The sequence below is a fragment of the Chanodichthys erythropterus genome, chromosome 6, assembly GCF_024489055.1.
Source record: "Chanodichthys erythropterus isolate Z2021 chromosome 6, ASM2448905v1, whole genome shotgun sequence".
In the NCBI taxonomy this organism is placed as follows: domain Eukaryota; kingdom Metazoa; phylum Chordata; class Actinopteri; order Cypriniformes; family Xenocyprididae; genus Chanodichthys; species Chanodichthys erythropterus.
In genome coordinates this window covers 22,699,146-22,726,241 of record NC_090226.1, presented here as the reverse complement: position 1 = coordinate 22,726,241, position 27,096 = coordinate 22,699,146, and the positions used below count along the sequence as shown (strand labels likewise).

At 40.3% G+C, this 27,096-nt stretch overlaps 1 pseudogene; it reads right to left on the bottom strand.

Moving 5' to 3' along the window:
* Nucleotides 1-1,545: 1,545 nt before the first annotated feature.
* On the bottom strand, nucleotides 1,546-2,511 carry LOC137021268 (putative nuclease HARBI1 pseudogene; annotated as a pseudogene).
* Between the last annotated feature and the right edge of the window lie 24,585 nt (nucleotides 2,512-27,096).

Here is a 27,096-nt window from a genome sequence, read left to right as displayed (position 1 = left end):
TTGCATTTAACAGGACTCAAAAATAATCAAAATTGCAAACTAAATCCAAATTATATTTTATATAATTTATAAATGAGTGCGAGAACCAGCAACCTCATGGCCAAACATATCGTGCCTCAACCCGCTACACTAACTGGCAGTATGCCTTCAATGGTCGTTTAAAGTTTAATTTATATTATCTTAATATATTTGTCATAGTGTCTTCTACTCCTGATTGACCAGCAGCTGCATCACATTATTTGTGTAAATCACTAATTTCTGTAATTGGATGACCTACTCAATAAAAGCGCAACACGCAAAACATATATTCAACAGCTACTATGGCGGAGAAAAAAAAACTGAGAAAGAGGAGAGCCCCCAGCTTTACTCCAACCGAAATGGCCATTCTTTTAGATGAGGTGGCACTCCACAAAGACACACTTTTTTCTAATTTTCGGACAACAGTTACAAACAAAACAAAGAAAGACATATGGGAAAGCATAGCCATGAAAATGGCAGCATCAAGTTCCCACCCACAGCGAGAGTGGGAAGTTGTGCGTAAAAAGTGGCACGATTTTGCCAGTGCCGCCAAAGCGCGAGGTGCTGTAGTCCGGAGAGACCAGGCAAGAACAGGTGGTGGGCCCAGCTCTGTGCCTGCACTCAGCCCCGATGAAGAAAAGGCCCTGGCAATACTCGGAGAAGCAGCTTCACAGGGTATCTCAGGGGGTATAGATCTGAGAGCAGGTCTTGATATCACTCCATGCTCTCAGAGCAGGCCATCCTTGCCCTCTTCCACCCCCACGCCCCCTTTTCTCCTGCACCAGCGTCACCACAGCTGTCTGCACCTTCATCAGCTTCCACTGTGGTCGCCCAGCACCAGCAATCCAGCAGTGGCTCCAGAAAGCGTCCTTCTATACGATGCGACTGCAGTCAAGAGCTAGTAGAGCTCGAAAAGGAGAAGCTGGAAGTGCTGAGGGGGATCGAGCTGAGTTTACAAGAGGCCAACAACCTCGCCCAGGCTACACTGGAGGTGAAGCAGGTGAAGCTTCAGATTCTGGAGAAAAAGTATGCTTTGTCAGAAGCACAATTTCAAAGACCAACCATCTCTGTGCCAATCATAATGCCAGGTCAAGGTAAGCGTGATTATGATACTCAGTAAAGTCGAGTGTTGTGTGTTATCTTTTTATTTAAAAAAAAAAAAAAAGTGATTTACATTACAGATGAACCATCACCAACCCAGTGAATGCGGGCTCCAAGAAAGCCGACTTTTTCTTTTCAATATTTTTTTTTTCTTTTTTTTTTTTTCAATTATATGCATTATCAGTGTTTGTTCTAATAAATGTCAATTTCATTGAACAAAAAACTTGCTGTCATCGATGTTAGGTCTGCAAAGCATCTTTATTGTAAACAATTTATTGCACAACGATCAATGGCACATAATATTGAAGGATGCTTTATCTTATTGAGCTTGTCCAATAGGGAATACGTTAATGAAACAAGTGTTGAGTCCTATTACTCATGAACTAAATTTCTGACAAACAATACATTAACTGACAAAAAAATACATTAACCAAAAACAGTGAGAATGATTTGCTGCCTCGTTTGTACACCAGCAGCATGTAGGGCATCTCTTAGTTGAGGTGGGTTGTGGACACCTTCTTCCTCCTCCTCCTCCTCCTCTTCTTCCTCTTCTGGCAAAGCTGCACCTCCACTGACTGTAATGTTGTGTAGCATGGCTGTAACAACTGCTACTGCACAACATCTTTCTGGCTTCATACGCAACCCTCCAGCTGATTTATGCAGGCACCGGAAACGCATCTTCCAGTGCCCAATCGAGCGCTCCACCAAGTTGCGGGTACTGATGTGTGCAACGTTGTAATTGTGCTCAGCTTGTGTGGTTGGATTGGTGACTGGATTTAGAAGATAGGTTCGGAGGGGGTAGCCGCTGTCACCTACAAAAATGCTCTGCCCAAAAAACCCTCTTTCGGCGTCTTGACCCACCACTGAATTGGCCCACACAAAGCTGTCGTGTGTGCTACCAGGCCACTTTGCCACCATGTCTGCAAACATTCCCCTGTGGTCCACCACCATCTGGACATTGATGGCAGCGAAGCCCTTACGACAAATGAAGGTCTGGTCGAGCGCTGATGGGTTTGCGATGGGGATAAGTGTCCCGTCGACAAGGCCTATTATCCGCGGTATACCAGCAATGGCATGGAAGCCTTGATGCGCCTCCAGTTCGTGCCTGCCGGAAGGCATATGGATATAATCTGTGGCATGACGGAGCAGGATGTCCGTGACTGAGTGAACGCACCGCCACACCGAGGTTTTACTCAGCCCATATCCATCCCCAACCACCTCCAGAAAACTCCCCACTGCATAAAAACGGAGAGCCGCCAGCAGCTGAATTTCGGGACTGAGGGGGTAGCTCCGTCGAGTTTGTCTTAACAAGGTAGGACCAACAAGATCTAAAAGCTGCTGTATCTGCTGCCGTGGCAGGCAAAATTTTGTTAGAATTGCAGCTTCTGACATGGTATCCAGGGGACTAAAGTTTTCACGTATGCAATAGTGCACATACACTAAATGGCTCCGCGGACGGCGCCGTCTTTGATTTAGCACAACTATTCGCTGTGTCGCTGCCATACTTCAAACTCCCCACTACAATCATTGCCTTTAAATAGACTCCTTAGCCTTTACTGCCTAATGGCTTGCCAGTTGATGTACCTTTGGATAATATTATTAAAAATCTAACAACTATCAGTGTAATGACAATTTTATTGTTTTTATAAAAACACTTCAGTTAGCCTAATTTAACACTGGGTGTACGCTGTTACAGCTTCAGATTTATAAAAAATCTTTTTGCACAGTGGTGGCCACTAGTGGAGTGAACTGTCAACAGTGATAAGGTATAGCTAAGAGTGCTCCAGACCAACCTTACGAAAGTATGACTTACAGAAGGTATACTTAACTAAGAACGTGTCAGGAAACACGTATTAACGTTAAGGTACAGCTTAAGGTATAATTTAAGAATGACGAAGAGTTAAGAAGGTTTCGGGAAACCCAGCCCAGATCATCTTCTAAGAGAGCTCCCCAGTCTAATTCAAGAAATCTCTTAACCCTCATGTTGTGTTCGGGTCAATTTGACCCGAACACCAATTTTCTTTTTCCCGAAAATACTAGTTAATGTTATCGCTTTGGACTGAAACTTAGTGACTTTGTTCCCAAAGGGTATAACTAAATCTCAATATTTTTTTGGACATTTTCTTAATTTTTTGTGGGGGTTTTGTTACCTTGTTACACTCGTGGTGTTCCCGGTCAAAAATGACCGGCCCATAAAAAATAGCTTATAAATCACTCATTATACCATATTTTCACCCAATCTTGGATTCAATCTTTTTGTCAACTTGTTCTCTTTCAATTAGGACTGGTTTTATATTTCTGTTTGCATCTGATTAATCGTGGGCCTCATTTATCTGAGAGTAGGCATCTCATTTTTTGAGTAAATTTTTTAAAATTTTTGAATAATTTTGGAAATATTAAATAAAATCTGAAGAAAATTGGTATTGTTGATCACACTAGTCTACTCTAATGTTTCACCAGGAATTTTGTTTTGAAACTTTTGTTTTGTAAAAAATATGGCACATAGTCACACTTGTGGTGTTCCCGGTCAAAAATGACCGGCCTATAAAAAATAGCTTATAAATCACTCATTATACCATATTTTCACCCAATCTTGGATTCAATCTTTTTGTCAACTTGTTCTCTTTCAATTAGGACTGGTTTTATATTTCTGTTTGCATCTGATTAATCATGGGCCTCATTTATCTGAGAGTAGGCATCTCATTTTTTGAGTAAAAAACAAATAATTTGTGGGTAAATTTGGAAATATTAAAAAAAAATATGAAAAAAATGGCTACTGTTGATCACACTAGTCTACTCTAATGTTTCACCAGGAATTTTGTTTTGAAACTTTTGTTTTGTAAAAAATATGGCACATAGTCACACTTGTGGTGTTCCCGGTCAAAAATGACCGGCTTATAAAAAATAGCTTATAAATCACTCATTATACCATATTTTCACCCAATCTTGGATTCAATCTTTTTATCAGCTTGTTCTCTTTCAATTAGGACTGGTTTTATATTTCTGTTTGCATCTGATTAATCATGGGCCTCATTTATCTGAGAGTAGGCATGGTCAAAAATGGTCACAATGGCCGACCATTGAAAGTGAATGGGAGAGACTGAAAATAACAGAACAATTTAGTTTTCAGGAGCATGTTCATTATTTTCATGTACATATATGAGCATATGTGCTTGCAAACATCGAGCCCTTGGACCTGTGCATGTATCGATACATTTATACACACGCTACCCAGACACACACACGTTAAAACATACAAACTTTTTTGAGTATTACACACATTCTTTTCCACAGAGAGAAATTTGATCCTACCCTAACCTGCATCTAATATACATTTATCCATCTGACATTACCACACACACACACACACACACACACACACACACACACACACACACACACACACACACACACACACACACACAAACACAAACTGGCCGTGACTGCAGTGACCCGGCTTCAAAAGAAGAAGGATTTGCTTTATAATTAAAATTTCCTGATAATTCACTCACCCCATGTCTTTCTTTCTTCAGTTGAAAGGAAAATAAGGTTGAGGAAAACTTTGCAGGATTTTTCTCCATATTGTGGACTTCACTGGAGTACAACGGGTAACTTCTTCATGAGTTTGACAACACATGTGCTGCAAAAGTTCACAACGCAACCAAATACAAAAACACGCTGCAAAAGTTCACAACGCAACCAAATACAGAAATGCGCTGCAAAAATTCACAACGCAACCAAATACAAAAACATGCTGCATAAGTTCACAACGCAACCAAACACAGAAACGCGCTGCAAAAGTTCACAACGCAACCAAATACAAAAACATGCTGCAAAAGTTCACAACGCAACCAAACACAGAAATGCGCTGCAAAAATTCACAACGCAACCAAATACAAAAACATGCTGCATAAGTTCACAACGCAACCAAATACAGAAACGCGCTGCAAAAGTTCACAACGCAACCAAATACAAAAACGCGCTGCAAAAGTTCACAACGCAACCAAATACAGAAACGCGCTGCAAAAGTTCACAACGCAACCAAATGCAGAAACGCGCTGCAAAAGTTCACAACGCAACCAAACACAGAAACGCGCTGCAAAAGTTCACAACGCAACCAAACACAGAAACGCGCTGCAAAAATTCACAACGCAACCAAATACAAAAACGAGCTGCAAAAGTTTACATGCACAGGTCCAAGGGCTCGATGTTTGCAAGCACATATGCTCATATGTGTACATGAAAATAATGAACATGCTCCTGAAAACTAAATTGTTCTGTTATTTTCAATCTCTCCCATTCACTTTCAATGGTCGGCCATTGTGACCATTTTTACCATGCCTACTCTCAGATAAATGAGGCCCACGATTAATCAGATGCAAACAGGATATAAAACCAGTCCTAATTGAAAGAGAACAAGTTGACAAAAAGATTGAATCCAAGATTGGGTGAAAATATGGTATAATGAGTGATTTATAAGCTATTTTTTATAGGCCGGTCATTTTTGACCGGGAACACCACAAGTGTGACTATGTGCCATATTTTTTACAAAACAAAAGTTTCAAAACAAAATTCCTGGTGAAACATTAGAGTAGACTAGTGTGATCAACAGTAGCCATTTTTTTCATATTTTTTTTTTAATATTTCCAAATTTACTCATAAATTATTTGTTTTTTACTCAAAAAATGAGATGCCTACTCTCAGATAAATGAGGCCCATGATTAATCAGATGCAAACAGAAATATAAAACCAGTCCTAATTGAAAGAGAACAAGTTGACAAAAAGATTGAATCCAAGATTGGGTGAAAATATGGTATAATGAGTGATTTATAAGCTATTTTTTATAGGCCGGTCATTTTTGACCGGGAACACCACAAGTGTGACTATGTGCCATATTTTTTTACAAAACAAAAGTTTCAAAACAAAATTCCTGGTGAAACATTAGAGTAGACTAGTGTGATCAACAATACCAATTTTCTTCAGATTTTATTTAATATTTCCAAAATTATTCAAAAATTTAAAAAAAAATTACTAAAAAAATGAAATGCCTACTCTCAAATAAATGAGGCCTATGATTATTCAGATCCAAATCAAAATATAAAACCAGTCCTAATTGAAAGAGAACTTGTTGACAAAAAGATTGAATCCAAGATTGGGTGAAAATATGGTATAATGAGTGATTTATATGCTTTTTTTTATGGGCCGGTCATTTTTGACCGGGAACATCACATGTGTTATAGGGTTTTGAACACAACCTGAGGGTTAAATGTGTTTATTAATAACTCTAATTTAGTAGATATATGGAGACTTTTTCATCCCACCGAGAGAGATTATACCTTTCACTCACAAGTTCATAATGTATATACACGCATTGATTATTTTCTGGTAGAAAACAAATTAATTTCTAATATTATGAACAGTAAGATCTATGATATACTAATTTCAGATCATGCTCCTGTCACATTTGAACTTGCCTTTAGTAATTTAACACCCTCTCATCCTGTGTGGAGAATGGATTCTCGGCTTGTCAGTGATCCTAAATTTGAAGATTTCATCAGGACTACTTTGGGAAATACTGAAAGCCTTTATTAGAGGATGTGCTATCTCTTATCAGGGGTCCAAAAATAAACTGTATAAAGCAAAACTTTTAGATTTAGGAAAGCAAATTCATCTATTAGATAACGAAAATGCGAAAAATCCCTCATCAGATACATACAAAAAAATTCTACAGTTAAGATATGAGTATAATAAAATTGTTTCAGACAAACTAAGTAAATCATTCCTTTTCATTAAACAAAAATATTTTGAATTCGGGGGAAAAGCCACATAAACTACTTGCCAGACAGTTACGTAAATTAGAAAATGATAAGACAATTCATAAGATCAAGACTAAATTGGGAGCACAGTTTACCTCTTCTAAGGATATAAACAACTGCTTCAGGGAATTCTATTCATCTTTATACTCCTCTGACCCTTGCTTTGATTTCCAAGTTATGGATAAATTCCTAAGTAAATGTAATCTTCCCACTCTTACTTAAGATAAGCGTGATTCCCTTAATAAGGATATATCTTTAGAAGAGTTAAAAAGTACAGTAAATTCCTTAAAGACCAGTAAAACTCCGGGTCCAGATGGCTTGCCTTCTGAATTATATAAAAAAATTAATGAAACTCTTTCCCCCTACCTGCTTAGAACTTTTGAGGAGGCTTTAGTCACTGGGCTACCATCGACATTCAATGAAGCAATCATAACTGTTATTCCCAAAAAAGGTAAAAATACAGAAGAGGTGGAAGGATACAGACCCATCTCTCTCCTTAATGTAGATCAGAAGATACTATCAAAGAGACTCGCAAATAGACTTGGTAGATTAATTAGTGGTCTAATTCACCCTGATCAGAATGGATTTATTCCTGGCAGGAATGTCTCTCAAAACACTAGGCGTCTTTTTAATATAATGCACCACCCCAAAGCTATTCAATACAATCTGATAATAATCTCTCTCGATGCCGAAAAAGCGTTCGATCGAGTGGAGTGGCAATATCTTTTCGCAGTGCTAAAAAAATTTGACGTTGGTGATAAATTTATAGATTGGATTAAGATTTTGTATAAAAGTCCTACAGCTCAGGTAATAACCAATAATACCTTGTCTGGTTCCTTTAGTCTCAAGAGAGGGACTAGGCAAGGTTGCCCCCTTTCTCCTCTCTTATTTGCTTTGACCGTAGAGCCCCTTGCTCAGTCTATTCGTTCTGACCTTTCTATTCATGGCTTTAACACTTTAAATACAGAAAATAAAATATCTTTATATGCAGACAACATCCTGCTATACATTACCAAACCTCATGTGAGTCTGCCAGTTATTATGAACACTATCAATGTGTTTGGGACGTTTTCAGGGTTTAAAGTTAAAATGAAAGTGAGCTAATGCCCAATGGACTAAAAGATCAGTCTTCGATTCGGTCTTCTCCGTTTAAAGTTTCTATAGAAAAATTTACATATCTTGGAATTGTAGTTACCCATAATTATTCTTCACTTTTAAAGGCTAATTTTACCCCTTTAATTTCCAAACTGCAAGATAATATACAATTTTGGAGAACACTCCCGATCTCTTTATTCGGCAGAATAAATGCAATTAAAATGATATTCTTACCACAGATACTGTATCTATTCCAGAATATTCCTATCTTTCTACCTAAATCATTTTTTAACCCTTTCGCACGTAAGTTTCAAATATTCTGTCTGACCCCCCAGCGTGAGTTTTTTAAGGCGACCGTTATTTAGAACGTATCACTTTATGGTTTCCATGGTGACGCGTCATTGCTTGTTATGTGGCACACCGCAGCACTGTTTGAATGATGATCTGCTTTCATTTAATTTTTCCTTTTCTATTCAAAATATTCACAAATTTGTTAACTATAGCATGAAATATCTAAAATTCCGATTGCCAAATATGTGCAAGTGGATGTGTTTTGCAGTTTAAACACCTTTATAACGATCATGTTAGTTGAGCCATATGAGCGATGGGCGCCGCCATGTTAGTTTGCACCGCGCAGAGAATCGGATCTGTTGGATTTACAACCCGTGAATTTATCCACTTCTTCCGAAATACATGAAAGTAAGTGTGCCGGTGAACTGGGGAAGAATAGAGTAAGCTTTTAAGTTACTTTCACAATGCGTATCTGATATGAATTAAACGTGTTGTCAAGTTATACTGGAAAGGGTTGTTATTTACGCTTCTATAGACATCATTGTGTATTTTACAAACTCTAAATATATTGTTTTGTTAGTACCCATGTGTATTTAAATGTCTGAAACCTGAAATGAACATTATTTGGTTGAAAACACTGCATATATGTGATATATGAAAAGCGCTGCGTGTGTCCGTCTCTGGTTTAGCGCCAGTTAAAGCGCGCACGCACATTTGAATTTGGCAGTTGATCACGTAATGCACTGAACGTTCTAATCACACCGGTGTGATCGTACGCTCCTGGGGCCAGCCAAGACTGATCACACCGGTGTGATCGTACGCGTCAAAGGGTTAAGCAATTAGATTCGATTATTCTTCCATTCTTATGGGGATATAAAAATCACAGAGTTAAGAAGGCACACCTTTGTAAACCTAAAGGAGAGGGAGGTCTGGCACTCCCAGACTTTCGTCTTTATTACTGGGCTTCTTACATTAAACTAATTTCATTGTGGTTGGAAGATCATAACACCCCTCTACATTGGCTCCAAATAGTTTGTGATCAGTGTTATCCCTACAATCCAGGTGCGGTGATTCTTTCCCCTGTAACTTTAGACCACTCAACCTTCAATAATAGTATAGTAACTCGGAATATACTGTGTATCTGGAAACAGATAAAAGAACACTTCAAGATAAAGTCCCTTTCTTTTTTAACTCCCATCGCTAAGAATCCATCATTTAAACCATCAATATTGGACAGGACCTTCATGCAATGGAAAGAAATGGGTCCATGCACTATTGGGGACCTTTTCGTTGATGGGGTTTTGGCATCCCTTAGTCAGCTGCAACAGAAATTTAAACTTCCCCCAAATCATTTTTTTAGATTTCTACAGATTAGAAATTATATACATACTCATATACCTTTGTCGGATAATACTTCACCCTCAATTGTTGATAAGTGTCTTGATCAATGTAAAGGAAGTAAAAAAGCATTATCAATAATTTATGAACTGCTACAATCTTTTAATTCCCCCTCTACTAGATTTCTTAAGGAAGAATGGGAGAAAGAACTCGGAGTGGAAATTTGACAAAAGAGTTTAAAGGATATTAATGAACATTCTATCAATTCTAGACACTGCCTTATTCAATTTAAGATCATTCACAGACTACATTATTCAAAAAAGAAACTGCACAGAATTTTCCCAAATGTCTCACCTCTTTGTGACAAATGTAACTCAGTAGATGCTGATTTGTCCCACAGTTTTATTTTTTGCTCAAAAATACAGAGTTATTGGAATGGAATTTTTGATGTACTTTCAGAAATGTTTAGGGTACAAATGCTGCCTGACCCATCATTGACTTTCTGAACATAAGTATCCATTATCAGGAGGACAACACAAATTGCTTGCATACACTTGAACTACAGCTAAGAAATTACTATTATTGTTCTGGAAGAAGGAGGAGGTACCTACGGTTAAGTTATGGCTTGGAGAGATGACTTCCACTCTACATTTGGAAAGAATTCGCTACTATTTGAACGGCAAAATAGTTTGACAAAATCTGGCGCTCTTTTCTCTGTTATCTTGATGGAAACCCTATGGACTAATGCATCATTTATTATTGTTATATTTTAATATTTTTTTCACCATATTTCACAATTTAATGTGCACAGGTCTGGTAAGGGATGGTTGGTGATGTTTTTTATCTTTTTAAATTATTTATTTATTTTTTTATTATTGTTTTTATTTATTCTTATTATTCTTATTTTTATTCTTATTATTATTATTATTTGTCTTGTATTTAAGGTAAAGAGTCTGTAATATTGTAATCTGTCTCTCAATAAAACTTATTTGTCAAAAAAAGAAAGACTCTAAAAGCAGCCAGGGCTGAGCATCTCCGCAAACTCATAGAAAATAACCAAAAAAATCCAAGGTTCATGTTTAGTACAGTGGCTAGATTAACAAATAAACGGATATCACCAGAACAAAACATTTCATTACAGTTTAGTAGTGATGACTTTATAAATTTCTTTACTGAGAAAATCGAAAGTATCAGAAATACAATTGTAAATGTACAACCTTTAACAGAGTTTTATGATTCAGCCTCAATTATCACCCCTCAAGAACAGTTGCAGTGCTTTAGGACAGGAAGAGCTAAATAAACTTATCACTGCGTCTAAACCAACAACATGCTTGTTAGACCCAATAAACTACTGAAAGAATTGTTACCTGTAACAGAAGAGCCTCTTCTCAATATTATCAGCTCGTCTTTATCTCTAGGTCACGTCCCAAGACCGTTCAAGCTAGCAGTTATTAAGCCTCTCATTAAGAAACCACAATTAGATCCAAACGTATTAGCAAATTACAGACCCATCTCAAATCTTCCATTTATGTCTAAAATACTAGAAAATGTGGTGTCGGTCCAATTATGCTCCTTCTTGCAAAAAAACGTTATCTATGAAAAATTTCAGTCAGTATTCAGATCTCATCATAGAACAGAAACTGCGCTCGTTAAAATTACAAACGACTTCTAGCTTCTGACCAAGGCTGTGTCTCAATACTAGTGTTACTTGATCTCAGTGCTGCATTCGACACTATAGATCATAAAATACTCCTAGATCGACTACAAAATTACACTGGTATTCAGGGCCAGGCATTACGGTGCTTTAGGTCGTATCAGACCGTCACAATTTTGTTTATATAAACAGGGAAAAATCTAAGATAACGATAGTAAACTATAGAGTGCCGCAAGGATCAGTGTTAGGCCCTCTGCTATTTTCAATCTACATGCTGCCACTCGGCAATATTATAAGAAAACATGGAATTAGTTTCCACTGCTATGCCGATGATACTCAGTTATATATTTCAACACAACCAGATGAAAACTCTAAATTATCCAATCTGACAGAATGTATTAAAGAAGTAAAACATTGGATGACTAGTAATTTTCTTCTATTAAATTCAGATAAGACTGAAGTATTACTTACTGGGCCAAAAACCTGTACACAGAATCTCTCAGACTACAATCTGCATTTAGAAGGATGTACTGTTACTCCATCCTCGACAGTTAAAGACCTGGGTGTTATATTAGACAGCAACTTGTCCTTTGAAAATCATATTTCATATGTTACAAAAACAGCCTTCTTCCACCTCAGAAACATTGCTAAGATACGGAATATGTTATCTATTTCTGATGCAGAAAAGTTAGTTCATGCTTTCATGATGTCTCGACTAGATTACTGTAATGCATTATTAGCTGGTTGTCCTGCTTCCTCAATAAACAAGCTACAATTAGTACAAAATGCAGATGCTAAAGTTTTTACCAGGGCTGGGTTTCCCGATAACGTTGTCTCTTAGCGCGCTACGAAGACTCTAAAGGTAGACCTTAACTGAAGATGTACCGTTTCTAGGCGTGTTCCCCGAACTATCCCTTAGGAGGTTGCTTAAGGTATATCTTCTTAAGTGCCACGTTACCAGGTGCTGTCCATGGTGGCGGTGCTGAATTGGTTGATATCGATGGCTCGAGAATCGATAATTCACTCTATACAGTCGCTGCTTCAGTGCGTTATGTGAGAAATCAGTGTTCTTTATAAAAATAAGCACTTCAGAAGTAGAAATTGCATTTATCAGGACTCATGATATGTTATAAAAGTAATCTAAATTGCAAACTAAATCTATATTGTAATTTATCTATATTCTGGGGGCGCGGAGCTCCCATCAGCGTGAGTTTAAGGCGACCTTTATTTAGAATAAAGTTTTAATTCCTTGGAGACGCGTCATGCAGCTGACAGACATGTAGGTATCTCGTTTATATCGTTTTTTTTTTTTTTAATATTCACATAACTTGTTAACTATATGATGAATTTACGATTGTAAAATATGTGGAAGTGAATGTGTTTTGTCACGCGATGAGTTTGCACGGCAGTTAGAGCTGTCGGATAGCCTATACGAAATCTTCCCCGAAATACATAAAAGTATGTGGCCGGTGAACTGGGAGAAGAATGGAGTAAACTTTATTGTTTCATAAACAATGTGTATCTGATATGAATAAAACATATCAAATATGAAAAAAGGGTTACTGTTGCAGCTTCCGTAGACATCAGTGTAATTTGAATTTAACAAACTATAAATGTCTTTTTTTATGCAGTAGGCTACTTAATTCAAATGTGTATTTAAATGTCTGAAACCTAAAATAAAGCGTGATGAGGTAAAAAACACTGAATAGTTGTGATAAAGTTACATGACAAGCGCAGAGCGCGCGTCTGTCTCTGGATCAGCGCTAAAGCACATTTGAATTTAACATTGAATTTTTTTGCATTTTATTCTTTGCCATAATCCTAATCGAACACTGGGTGTATTACAGCTTCAGAATTATATTCGTATTGACTATAAACAGTGATAAGGTATAGCTAAGAGTGGTCCAGACCAACCTTACGAAAGTATGACTTACAGAAGGTATACTTAACTAAGAACGTTTCGGGAAACACGTATTAACGTTAAGGTACAGCTTAAGGTATAATTTAAGAATGACGTAGAGTTAAGAAGGTTTCGGGAAACCCAGCCCTGGCCAAGAAAATATGTTCATATAACACCAATTTTATAATCTCTACACTGGTTACCTATTAAGTTCCGTATCAATTATAAAGTATTGCTAATGACCTATAAGGCTCTAAATGGTTTAGCTCCTGTGTACTTAACCGATCTTCTATCGCCCTACAATCCTTCACGCTCTTTAAGATCACAAAACTCTGGACTTCTGGTTGTACCTAGGATATCTAAGTCCACTAAAGGAGGAAGAGCGTTTTCACATTTGGCTCCGAAACTCTGGAATAGCCTTCCTGATAATGTTCAAGGCTCAGACTTGCTCACCCAGTTTAAATCTAGATTAAAGACGCATCTCTTTAGCCAAGCATTCACATAATGCATCTCATATCAGATCAGTTGCACATGACTATCTTTGCTTAATGTTATGAACAGCAGCTACGCTAATTATTCTCCATTTGCTTTTCTGTTTTGCCTCGGGACGCCCGTCCCGAGGTGACTAGAGAGGACTTCAGCTTCAGTTTGGATCCAGCCTCTTAAGAAGACCTCAGATGACCAACACCTATGAAGAGACGGCGCCGACTCCTGTGAGGATTTCAGAAGACGCAATCGTCTGGATCAACATGCACATTGCACAATTTCTACATCCTAATTATTGTTAATGTGTAATTCATTATGTGTATTCATTCATATCGTGAAAAGCGCTATACAAATAAATGTGAATTGAATTGGCCAAAATGTCTTGGTATGGAGAAGCATTAAGATTTTCAAGTCAATGTCCAGCTTTGTGGGGCCCTTTTCTGTTCCAGCATGACTGTGCCCCATTGGACAAAGACATTGTTGGATGAGTTTGTTGTGAAGAACTTGACTGGCCCGTACAGAGCCCTGACCTCAATCCCATTGAACACCTTTGGCATGAACTGGAACAGAGATTGCGAGCCAGGCTTTCAGTGCCTGGCCATCAGTGCCTGACCTCACAAAAGCTCTACTGGATAAATGGGCAGATTCCCATAGAAACACTTCAAAATCTTGTGGAAAGCCTTCCCAGAGGAGCAGAAGCTGTTATAGCTGCAAAAGGGAGACCAACTCTATATTAATATCTATGTATTTAGAATGGGATACAGTCCCTGTTGGTCCCAATACTTTTGTCCATATGGTGTATTGTATGTGAATGCTCTGTTTTGGTTTAATTTCATTGTGATTTGGTTCCTGTTTGCCTGTGTTCCCTGTCATTGTAGTCCGAAATCGCCCCCTATACCATTAATTAGGGCACTGTTTGAGGGGGCAGCCATTTGTAGTGGTGTCCGAAACCATAGTGGATGTTATTGCACTCATTCAATCCCACAATGCACCGCAACAACAAGCATACACCCAAGGTATGCTCAACAGCCAGAGAATATCCATAATGCACTGTAACGGTCACGCTGCATGAATTTCTGGATCTGACCAGAAGATGGCACCCGCAGCTGAATCATCCATCCATTTTCCAAACCACTGGTCCAATGTGGCTACAGCGTAAATATCATACAGGTATAAATTCCTTTTTAATTGATTATTAAATTGTTTAATTAAGGTTTATACATAGTTACCATAACAGCAATCAAGATAAATCTCCATACCAAGATATGCTAAGTTTCAAACAAGCGGCAACCTCCCCCTTTCTCTCGTGAAACCAATACGGAAGTAACTTAAACTGCAATTCATCGACTGGCCGCTAGGGACAGGCTCCAAAAGAGAGCAGAATCTCATAGAGTCCCATGTTAAATTGGTCAAGTTTATAGCAGAAAAAAAACATGTTTACAAGTTGGTTCAAATTGTGGTTTTGGTCTATAATGCTATTTTTGCCCTTCATGACAACTCTGAGGGGGGTGAATTTTTTTATAACTTATCCGTTTAAATTATATTAAGCCTTAAAGTTCTGCATAATTAAGGGCGTGGCCACTTGAGTGACAGGTAGATTGCGCTGCTGTCTGAGAGCCGTCATGTTACCTCAGCTGCCGCTGAATTTGGCATCTCAGCCATTTTTGTGCTTTTTTTTTCTTGATTATTTTATACAATTATAAAATATGGCTTGCTGCATAATATTCGAGATGTGTGTCGTAGATGTGCATGCATGGGGAAGAGACACAGAACACACATTGTTGGATCGGGGCATTGGCTGAAAGTTTTGATTGCGAGATTTAAGTTACTACAATGACAATACCAGGAGGATATACAACTCTGACAGCACTGCTTGGATATTATAACTAAAACTTCTGCACTATTTTGAAAAAAATATACTTTGGACACAGGCTCATTTGTTTGTTAGATACGATCGTTGCTCAGATTGCATCCTTTCTTGAAGAACGATGACAGAGAGCAGATCATTCAGAAGAAATGTGAAATTTTTGTTTTGTTTTGCAATGGACATTTATATTTTACCCAAGTGCCACAGACTGGATTCATCTCGCGATCTCTATTATAAAGGTATGAAGTCCCATTTGATGTTCCATGTTGTTATTTGCACACCCAACACAAATTACTGGTGTTGGAGCATCTATATCTTAAAAAAACACCGTAAATTGACAGTAAACCTTTAGAACTTTCTGATGTTAAAACTTATCTTTATTAATAATTTAGATAGTATCTAGATAGATAGCTCCTTTGCTTGATAACATGGTCACGTCGAGCTAGGCGGGCGTGGTTTCAGCAACCAATCACATCAGCTCAAACCACCTCCCCGCCTCTTTGCCCATTTTCAGTTATCCGGGAGTGACGTGCGGTGACGCCCAGCTAAGATGGCCGCGTCCTCATTTTCGCTTCAAAACTGCTGTTCAGAACTCTATGGGTGACGTCACGGATGCTACGTCCATATTTTTTTACAGTCTATGGTTTCAAATAATTATTAAACAGCAAGAACAAACTATGCAAAAGCAGCAGCCCTTTGTAACAGTATATTGAAATCATAAAAAAATATAAAAAAGTTACACCCTTGGGGTAGTATGCCCAATCTTAAAATTTAGGAAAGATTACATTATTTAACTTCATAATTATTATGAATATTAATTATTATTATTATTTAATATATCGTTATCTTAATTATTCATCATAACCTATTGGCCAGTTAAGATGAATAATTCAATCTGAATTCATAGTCTATTTCAATTATGGCACACCTTCAATTAAAAATATAGGCCTGCATGTAATTCATAGAATAATATTGTTACGTTCACCGTCTCGTCCAGGTTGTTTGACTGTCACGTGTTCCTTTGTGATTTGCTCCCGCCACTCATTATTCACCATGGACACTGATTTCATCCCCAGCTGTTTCTAGTTAGTGTGTGTACTTAAGTTCCTCCCTGTCTTCAGTCTAGCGTCCGGTATTGTTGTATGTTACGTGTTTCTATGTGTATCCTGACTACTTTATGTAATTAAACTACGTTATTGTTCATACTCCTGTCTTCCTCGTCTTCTCTGGGGATACCACCGTAACAGAATACCAGACCTAAAAAACGAAAGATGGATTTCTGCGGTAAATTCACGCTAGTGGCACGGAATAACCACGATTTTTGTTTATTCACCAAGGAATTCATCAGTGTTGCACTCTCCTGCCCCTTCGACGACGAAACCCTGAAGTCGTTGTTCTGGATCGGGGCCAACTACCATCATCCCCGGGACCTCCCAGACACCTCCGGACTCAGCTGGATGGAAGCCATCATCAGGTGTCTGGAGAGCGTTCGTCCCCGATCCAGAGCACAGCCAGACCCAGAGCCCGTACTTTCCCCACGGACCGCGGAGTACTCGTGCGAGCCCCCCGCAGATGGAGAGTTACCACCGGCAGCCACAGGTCAGCCAGATCCCGAGACCCCGAGGACAGAGGTGACCAGCGCCCAGGAAGTGGAACTCCACCAGACATCTGACCAGGGGTGTGAGCCCATGACATCTGCTGACGAGGGAGATTCGACTACGGAGAGGGAGGACTGGCTGATTGACTTCAGCGAAGAGTCAACGCCCACCCAAACCCACCCATCATCATCATCCTCGTTACTTACCAGAGACATTATTATGGACTGTGTTCTATTTACAGATTCTCCATCCACTGTTCGCTCAGCCAGTCCTCCTACACCATCGCTGCTGGATATCGTCTGCCCTGCGCCATCTCCGGGGAACCCCTGTGACGTCGAGCCGCAGGTCACACTCCCACCAGCAGCGTGTAAGCCAGAGGTTCCGGTGGCTCCGCCTCCAGCTGCCGTCCTCAACGCTCCATCTCGGCCCGTCGACCTGCCGGCTCCGTCCAGGCTCCTCCCAGCTACGGTTCCGCCGGAGACCCTCCGACTGACAGCTCCTCCGGCCTCCCTCATCCGGCCGGCTCCCCCTTGGTCAGTCGTCCCTCCTCTTCCGCCACGGACTTCCAAGCCGTCGAGTACACTCCGTCCCTCCACCCCTCCGGCTACAGAGGGCTCCTCCTTCCCCTCGGAGTCGCCTCTGTCCTCGGTCGAGCCGACGTCACCGCAGCCCTCGGGATCTCCAGCTACACCTCCGCTGATCGTCGCCTGTACATCGCCGCAGTCTCCTAGGCCAGCGACGTCGCGGGAGTTCGCCAGCTCTCCGTCTGCGCACCAGAATCCACCTGCCGAGTCTCCGTCGGTCATCCCCCAGATGCCTTCAGTCTGCCCTTCAGCACCTGGACTCCACCCTCCTTCTACCCGGCCGTGGACTGTCGGATCTGGGGAGCTCTGGGTTTGTGCCAGCGATCATCCACCTACACCACCAGGGGATTGTCGTCTTCCCTTCATCACTCCATCACCTTCACTCCGCCCACCTCCAGAGCCCCTTCCGGCCACCCCTGTGATGTTCCTCCACGGCGCGAGGACGCGCCATGCCGGAGGGGGGAGCTACTGTTACGTTCACCGTCTCGTCCAGGTTGTTTGACTGTCACGTGTTCCTTTGTGATTTGCTCCCGCCACTCATTATTCACCATGGACACTGATTTCATCCCCAGCTGTTTCTAGTTAGTGTGTGTACTTAAGTTCCTCCATGTCTTCAGTCTAGCGTCCGGTATTGTTGTATGTTACGTGTTTCTATGTGTATCCTGACTACTTTATGTAATTAAACTACGTTATTGTTCATACTCCTGTCTTCCTCGTCTTCTCTGGGGATACCACCGTAACAAATATGTAATAATGATGTATTACTGTCATTTAGATTCTATTTGATTTGTTATCTGTCATTACTGAATTAAACTAAATTGTACAAATTTATAAATTTACATAGAATATAAATTTACCCCAGGCGGCTTTTTGCCCCAAGTAGGGGGTTATCTTAATCCTCTAGTGCTGCTAATGTAGCGACAAAAATTAGTATTTTTTTATTATTATTATTATTATTATTATTATTATTATTTCAGTTAAATGAATGTACTATATTTTAGTTGAATGTTGTTGTTGTTGTATTTTGTATTTTTAGGGGATTTTATGGTACTAAATTATAATTATTTTCATGAACCATGTTAACCACTTTTTGAGCATAGACCTAAAAATGAAATTTCCAACCTAAACTGACATAAATCTTGAATGCTTTGGAGCACAGACTTAAGTTTTATCTATTTTTAAAGAAGACACTTGACAGATTAATGTTGAAGTGAATAAAGCTAGAAAATAAAAATAAAAAAGTGAAAATAAAAGTTATAGAAGTTTAAGTTCATTACTTTGAAAAATGCATACAAATTCTATTATTACATTTTATATAAAATATATTTTAAAAAAATTGTACTCTAAAATTGTGCAAAAAAATCAAAGCCATAAATCTAAACAAGTTGTGTTCCAAATTTGAAGCTCATATCTCGAAAAAATGAGCTTTTCATTCAAGATTCTGTTTGGCTTCCCATTAGTTTCCATTGTGGTCATTTTTAACCACGAACATTAGAAGTGTGATTATTTTTTCAACCTTTCAAATCATGTCGATTATTTTTGTTTGTTTGTGTTTGTTTGTTTGTTTGTTTGTTTGTTTTGTTTACATAGCAAGTGCCACAACCTTTACCAAGTTTCGTACCATTCTGATGAAGTAAAAAATTCAATAAAACCAAACCGTACATTTTTTGGTTAAAAAAAAATTACACATCACCAGAGGGTTAAAACAGCAATTGTTCTTTTTAAAAGACACCTAATGTAAAATTGAACCCTTAGTTAGATTGTGGTCTTGTTGAATCTCAGTATGCTGTGTCCATTCCTAAAATACCATATCTAGATGTGTATTTAATAATGAGAAACAAAAATAGAGCATTTCTATCCACCATCCCTCAGTGTTTCCTCCAGTGTTTGGGTACTGGGGAGGTTGCTACCAAAGAAACAAAATATCACTATGTAGATTTTTGCTTTACTCACATCAGTAGACCAGCAGTTTTGTTAAGGAAAACCTAATTATTACAAAATTGTTTTTTTGTCTTTTGTGTTAGCGGAGGCTGATAAACTTCCATCATTGCAGAGGTGACCTTGGTTAATTACAGCTCTTATGATGTGTGGATGGGGCCTGCGATTTGGCTTTTAGGGATACAAAATCTTCCTCCTCTCTGTCCGAGCCACCCGCAGCCTACAATGGTGACCCAGTGTTATGATATAATTACATGTCCCGTGACTTTGATAGCATGGACAGTTTGCCCTTTTCAAAAAATACTTTCCAAATATAATCAGATAGAAAAGGTAATTGGATTATTGCAAAAGAGGAACAGGCAATTACGGCATCTCTGGAGGACATTTCATGTTTTTCGCCCCATTCTGTGCTTTGTGATTGAAGGTCGTGATCTTCAGCATTTTGTGTTTACAGAGCATTCATCGCCTCCCATGGGTGTACAAAGGATGTTTTATATGCATGTTTTTTGCATGTGTGCTTTTTATTTTGTTCCTGAGGTATTTTTGTATTACATATATCCATTAATGTGCCACGTAAAAAGATCTATTCTTCTTAACAAATCCTGAAACTGATATTGTGTTGTGGGGTATTTCCCTATGGAAGCTCATAATGTTTTTTGTGCATCTCTAAACTGAGCTCATTAACCAGTAAGCCAACGAGAAACCTCCGTGCATGGAGTTGTGCTCCCTCCGAGAGCGTCCATTAGAATGGAAATCAGCTTATTTCCAGGCCCACTTATATCTGCAGGTTTTTGTAAATTACTGTGGTGACAGTTAGTAGGACTTTGACTTGGGCTTGATTGTTATGCTGTATTTGTTTTTTATACCACATTTTGTCCTTTTACAATGGCCCACTGACATTAGGCATTAATTTGCTGCTCAGTGTGTGTGTGTGTGTGTGTGTGTGTGTGTGTGTGTGTATACATACATATATATATACACATTATATATATATATATATATATATATATACATATACATATATATATATATATACATATATATATATATATATATATATATATATACATACATATATATATACATATACATACATATATATATATACATATATATATATATATATATATATATATATATATATATATATATATATATATATATATATATATATATATATATATATATATATACATATATATATATATATACCGATCGGAGATTGTACAAAATTTCAAGCAGAAGTCATTTCTTACAGTGATTGTGGAACATTGCACATACAGTATTGTAATATTTTTCATTGGGGATTTTATTTGGTGCTCTTGGTATACAATAAAATAGATCCGAGAATGCATAAAAATGGTTTATATGGGGCCGGTCATTATTGAATTTTTTTGCAGGGAGGAATTGATTATTCAGCCTGCTGGATGTGCTGTTGGTAAGAGAGAATACAACTCAGTACAGGTTTTTTTGCCTATATCAGTTCAAAAGAATCAAAGTTGGGCATTAGCAAACAGATGTATTGATTATATAAACCAGTATGGATCTGTTTGGGTCAAACTGGCAGTAGGTTGTCTAATTAAGAGCTTTCCTTGGTTTCATTAACAATGATTAATTCATCTAGCTGCTGAACATTGATTGTATATAGGTGAATGACAAATGAATTTATGTTACATCATCTAACTATTTCCAATTGAAAACCTCAAAGAGAAAGGAGCAGATCAGCACTAATAAATACCCAAGTCTCTTTTCTTCTTTAATTTGTGTAACACTTTATAATAGCTTTGATTAATAATCCATTACCATAATGCTTAAGAGATTTAGCAGTTAATTTACATTCAAATAGGAATGTGAAAGATATAAATCAAGCTTCATGACATTTCTAAATATCTGAATGAAACAAATGATCTGTTGAGCATTTGTAAAAAGGAAGCATTCAGGTAGGTAAAGGAGCAGGCTAGGAAGCGGATCCACGTGCAGTTGGGTTTATTACAATAATCCACAAGGTCAATGAACACAAGGTAACTGGAGCAAACAACGATACATGGAGCAGAAGGAAACACGATAATCCAGACAACGTACATTCAACGACTACCCCAAACTAGTGACAAGCTGTCGCAGTGCAGGGTGGTGGAGCAAAAACAGATCATGTGGAGGAATGGAGGGCCAGGTCCATGGAGTGGAGGAAGGACTGGAGACAGAGGTAGTGCAGGTGGATAGCCAGGTGGGGCAGGCAACTAGGGTGGCATAGGGTGGATATAAGCCCCCCTCAGTGGAGCATGAAACCACCACAACTGACGGGTCTGAAGACCTTCACGGCAGAGCAGAAGACCACCATGTAATGACTGAGACAAATCAGACACAATTATTTGTTAGTTAACCAATAGTTTTAAGCTCACTCTGGGGTCTGGCTTCCATTCCCCGAGAAATTCTTAGTTACAAGTTTTATTGCACCAAAGAATGTGGCTGCCGCATTGAGAGCAGAGAAGAGCCACACAAAAACGTGCATCTTGGAAATGGTATCAATTATTACCGTTGCATTATTACAGTCATTGTATTCACGTATGTATGTGTATGTTTTATGATACATTTATGGTAACTTCAATCATGCCATGTTTAGTGTCTATGGGTTCGTATCGAAAAGATTTAAATGGTTGTGTATGCAGTATGTCCATACCTGTGCAACTCATCAGTATTACAAGAATCTTTAATAGTTCTTATTCAAAAACTCAGCTTGTTGACCCTCTGGGGTCTGAGGATTTTTGGGGCCCTGGAGAAGTTTTGACATGCCCTGACATTTGTGCTTTTTTCAGTTGTTCATAAACATATAAATGATAAAAGTGTCATTACACTGTATTCAGCACAAACTAGGCTACAATAGTAGAGTATCATATACACTGTGTCAGAATAATGATTTATTACCCTGATTTATGGCCCTAATTTATGACCCAGATTTTCTGTGTGTTGTCACTCAAGCTGGCTGGACAGTGGATGTCAAATATGTTTTATGAGGGCTGTGAGCCTTGATTGGCAGGTCAGTGGTTGTCAATGGTTGTTTTTTATGGTTGAATTTTTGGCTGTTGTCCCCTGATTGGCAGGTCAAGAGTGTCAATGAGATATAGAGTGAGTTGGATTTATAGTTAGATATATGGGTAAATTTATGGAGGTTGTATCTCAGCCCAGATTTGGCTTTTTTATGACATTTTGGTGAATCCTGGGTAACTGGCTCCTTTCAGTCTGTTGGGAACTGATGGTGACCATGTTTTTCCTTTGATTGTGGGGGTGAAAGTTGTTGACCCTATGTTAAAAAGACAAAAGAATGAAAAACATTTATTTAACTCACAGTGAAGGTGATTCTGAGTCAACCCGGTGGGGGGATCCTCTGTGTTTGTGTTAATGGTTTTACGACATTGCTTAGATGTCTTCATCAAAACCTTTCTGGTGATTCACTGGGCTCTCACACAAAAATATCTGATTTAGTGCTGATTTAGTCTACATAACATTATTCAATTCAATTCACATTTATTTGTATAGTGCTTTTCACAATATGCATTGTTTCAAAGCAGCTTTACAGGGAGTGCATGTCAACGTTTCAATAATCTGGTATCAGAGTGTGCAAGTTGTGCAATTTCAGAAATGTACATACAAATCACCCAGTTAGCTAACAATTTATTCATTTAAACAATGTATTAAATTATGGAAGAAACAATGTGCTTACTGAAGTTATGAAAATATGTTAACGAATGATTAGGATATATAGAAAAATTTAGCACTGGTGCATGTTGATCCAGAGTTTGGGGTCTTTGCAGGGGGTTGGGGTCATATCTCCACAGGAGATGAGGCATCTGAAGTCTTCTTCAGATCTGAATCTGTCTTTACTTTTGATACATTTGAAAAGTTTTAGTTTTAATAGTTAGTGTGTGTGTGTGTGTGTGTGTGTGTGTGTGTGTGTGTGTATGTGTGTTGCAAAAGAACAAATACATACAAATACAGTAAAATAAGACACACAATTTTAAACGTTTAAATATTTACACATTTGTTTGCCACAAAAGCAAGACATGTTGTCTATTTTCTTTAAACTTTTTACTTTACTTTTATTTTTTAATTTCTTTTAAAACAGTCTGATGACCAGCATTTTTATAACTAATGTAGCTGAGTGGTTTCCTCACACGAGCAAAAACTAATCTACGTGTTATCTTTGTTGTCACAGACACGTCAGGTTCCACCTCACTTCAGTACCCGCGCACCCAATCACCAGCATACTAATCACCGCCACCTGAAGCTCATCACATCAGTCATCAACACCAGCACTTAAACCCCACACTCACACACACTCACTGTCCGGTCTCGTTTGTGTTACACCAGTTGTAAACTTACCTCAAGGACTCCCTAAGCGATACTTACCCAGCCTCATCATCTCCTTCGTCTCCATTGTCTCCAGTCTCCTCGTGTGTCTACCTGCCAGTGTGTGTGAGTGTTTCCATCAGCCTTCTCCAGCGTCTCCATCTTCATTCATCTGCAAACTTCAACAAGGACAGTATTATCACTTATTCCACCTCTGAGATCTTCCACCACCTCATTCATCACCCGTTTTGCTCTGCTGATTGCCAAATAAACATCTTAACTGCTTTTATTCCTGTCTCCGGTGTCTCTGTCATAACAGAAGACCGGACCATAACAGCTAAGCATCAGCATGAGCCAACAGGACCCCTTTCAGGAGCTCGTGGACGTTTTACGTCGAGCACTCACCTCACAATCACCATCACCATCACCAGCACCCACCGCCGCTGCCGCTTCCGCATCCACCGCCGCGGCTGCTTCTCCAGTCTTCACCGCCAGTCCCATGGCCAAACCGGCGCCCTACTCTGGATCGGCGGAGGAATGCAGCGGATTCCTACTGCAGTGTGAGTTGGTTCTGGAGATGCAACCGCACCTCTACCCCACCGACACGGCTAAAATAGCGTTTATAATATCACAACTGCAAGGTAAGGCCCTTCTATGGGCGGATTCTCTCTGGACTCAAAGAAGCTCTGTCGTTAAATCATACCCTGCATTCGTCTCTCACTTCAGAGAAGTCTTCGGAAAACCCCTAACCGACTCGTCCACTGGTGAGAAATTGTATAACCTTAAACAAGGAAATAAGAGTGTTAATGATTATGCCTTGCAGTTTCGAACGCTAGCCGCAACCAGTGGTTTGAACGAACAAGCTCTCATCACCACCTTTCGACAAGGGCTGGAGCCCAACGTGCGGTTGCATCTTGCTGCATACGAGGACTCCCTAGGACTCGAACGCTTCATCCAACTCGCCATCCGAGTGGGTTCTCGTATGCAGTCGTGCCTCCTAGAGCACCAGAGCCAGCTACCAACCACCACACTCCTCCGTCGGTTCGAACCCGTCAGCTCCCCAGAACCAGCAAGTGAACCAATGCAAGTGGATAACTCCCGCTTATCTTCTACAGAAAGACAGAGACGGCTGACCCTGAATCTATGTCTATATTGTGGTTCCCCTGGGCATGTAATCTCCACATGCCCAATTCGTCCTCCTCGACCCGTGGTGAGTGCCATCATTCCCTCAATCCAAAAAATGAAACCACTCACTACTGTAGTAAACCTTACTGCGGCTAATGCTTCTATTTCAGTGGTGGCGCTCCTCGATTCAGGGTCAGCAGGAAATTTCATCTCCGGCGCCCTCTGTCGACACCTCGGGCTCAAGACCTCGCCTTCTCCGAATGTTTACAAGGTCCACTCCATCACGGGCAAACCCCTGAGCCGAAGGATGATCCGACTGATGACTGGACCGCTTCAGCTGCAAGTGGGTATCTTCCACACTGAGAACATCCATCTGCTGGTTCTGGAGGAATCCACCGCTGACGTGGTTCTAGGGCGTCCGTGGTTGGAACAACACAACCCCACCATCTCCTGGCGCACGGGCGAAGTCCTGAAGTGGAGCGACCACTGCTTCTACAACTGCTTCCCAGACCTTCCTACTCCAAGATCTCCTCTCTCCAAAGACCTCTCCATTAACGCAACCTCCATCGAAAGCCCTGTGGATAAACGCTCCGTCGACATTCCACCCGATTATGCCCACTTCAGTGACGTCTTCTGCCCGCAACGCGCCTCCAAGCTTCCTCCACACCGGCCATGGGACTGCGCCATCGATCTGTTGCCGGGTGAACCAGTGCCTAGGGGACGCATATACCCCCTGTCAGTACCGGAGGAGAAGGCCATGGAGGAATACATCAAAGAGGCCCTTAACCAAGGATACATCCGCCCGTCTACTTCCCCTGCTGTTTCAAGCTTCTTCTTCGTGGCCAAGAAGGACGGAGGCTTGCGGCCCTGCATCGATTATCGCTCCTTAAACAAGATAACCGTCATCAGCCCAAGTCTCTGTCCTGGTCCCAACCTGCCAACGAAGCTTTTGAACACCTCAAGAAAGCCTTCACCACCGCTCCCCTCCTCGTCCACCCCAATCCAGACCTGCCATTCGTCGTTGAGGTGGACGCCTCCACCACCGGAGTGGGAGCGGTCCTATCACAGCAGCAGGGGAATCCAAGTAGGCTCCATCCATGTGCCTTCTTCTCCCGCAAGCTCAACCCGGCGGAGGTTAATTACGACATCGGGGACCGGGAACTCCTGGCTGTCAAGCTCGCCCTTGAAGAATGGAGGCATTGGCTGGAGGGAGCTAACCATCCGTTCCAGGTACTCACTGACCACAAAAATCTCGAGTACCTAAAGGCTGCCAAACGACTCAACCCTCGCCAAGCCAGATGGGCGATGTTCTTTTCAAGATTCAACTTTACAATTTCCTACCGTCCAGGCTCCAAAAATCTCAAAGCTGACGCTCTCTCACGTCTCCATGCACCCGAAGAAAGGAACGAAGACCCCGACACCATCCTGCCCGAATCCATATTCATGAGCCCCATAGAGTGGTCAGAAGAGACACTCCCCTCCTCCAATGCCGCCTCACGAACTCCGCCGGGTTGCCCCCAGGGCTTGCATTACATCACCCGGACACGACGCACTCCACTCCTGCACTCCGTTCACTCTTCACTTGGCACTGGTCACCCGGGGGTCAATGAGACCCTCTCGCTGCTCAAACAGCGCTTCTGGTGGCCAAACATGGCCAACGACGTCAGGAGGTACGTGCAGGGCTGCAGGGAGTGCGCCATCTCCAAGAGCCCACGCCATCTTCCCACCGGCAAGCTCCATCCTCTGCCCGTTCCTGAGAGGCCCTGGTCACACCTGGGAGTCGACTTCGTCACCGACCTCCCAGAGTCTGAGGGTAACACATGCATTCTAGTCGTCGTAGATCGTTTCTCAAAGGCCTGCCGACTCATTCCCCTGGAGGGTCTACCCACAGCCATGACCACAGCCGAGTTAATGTTCAACCATGTCTTCCGTCATTATGGA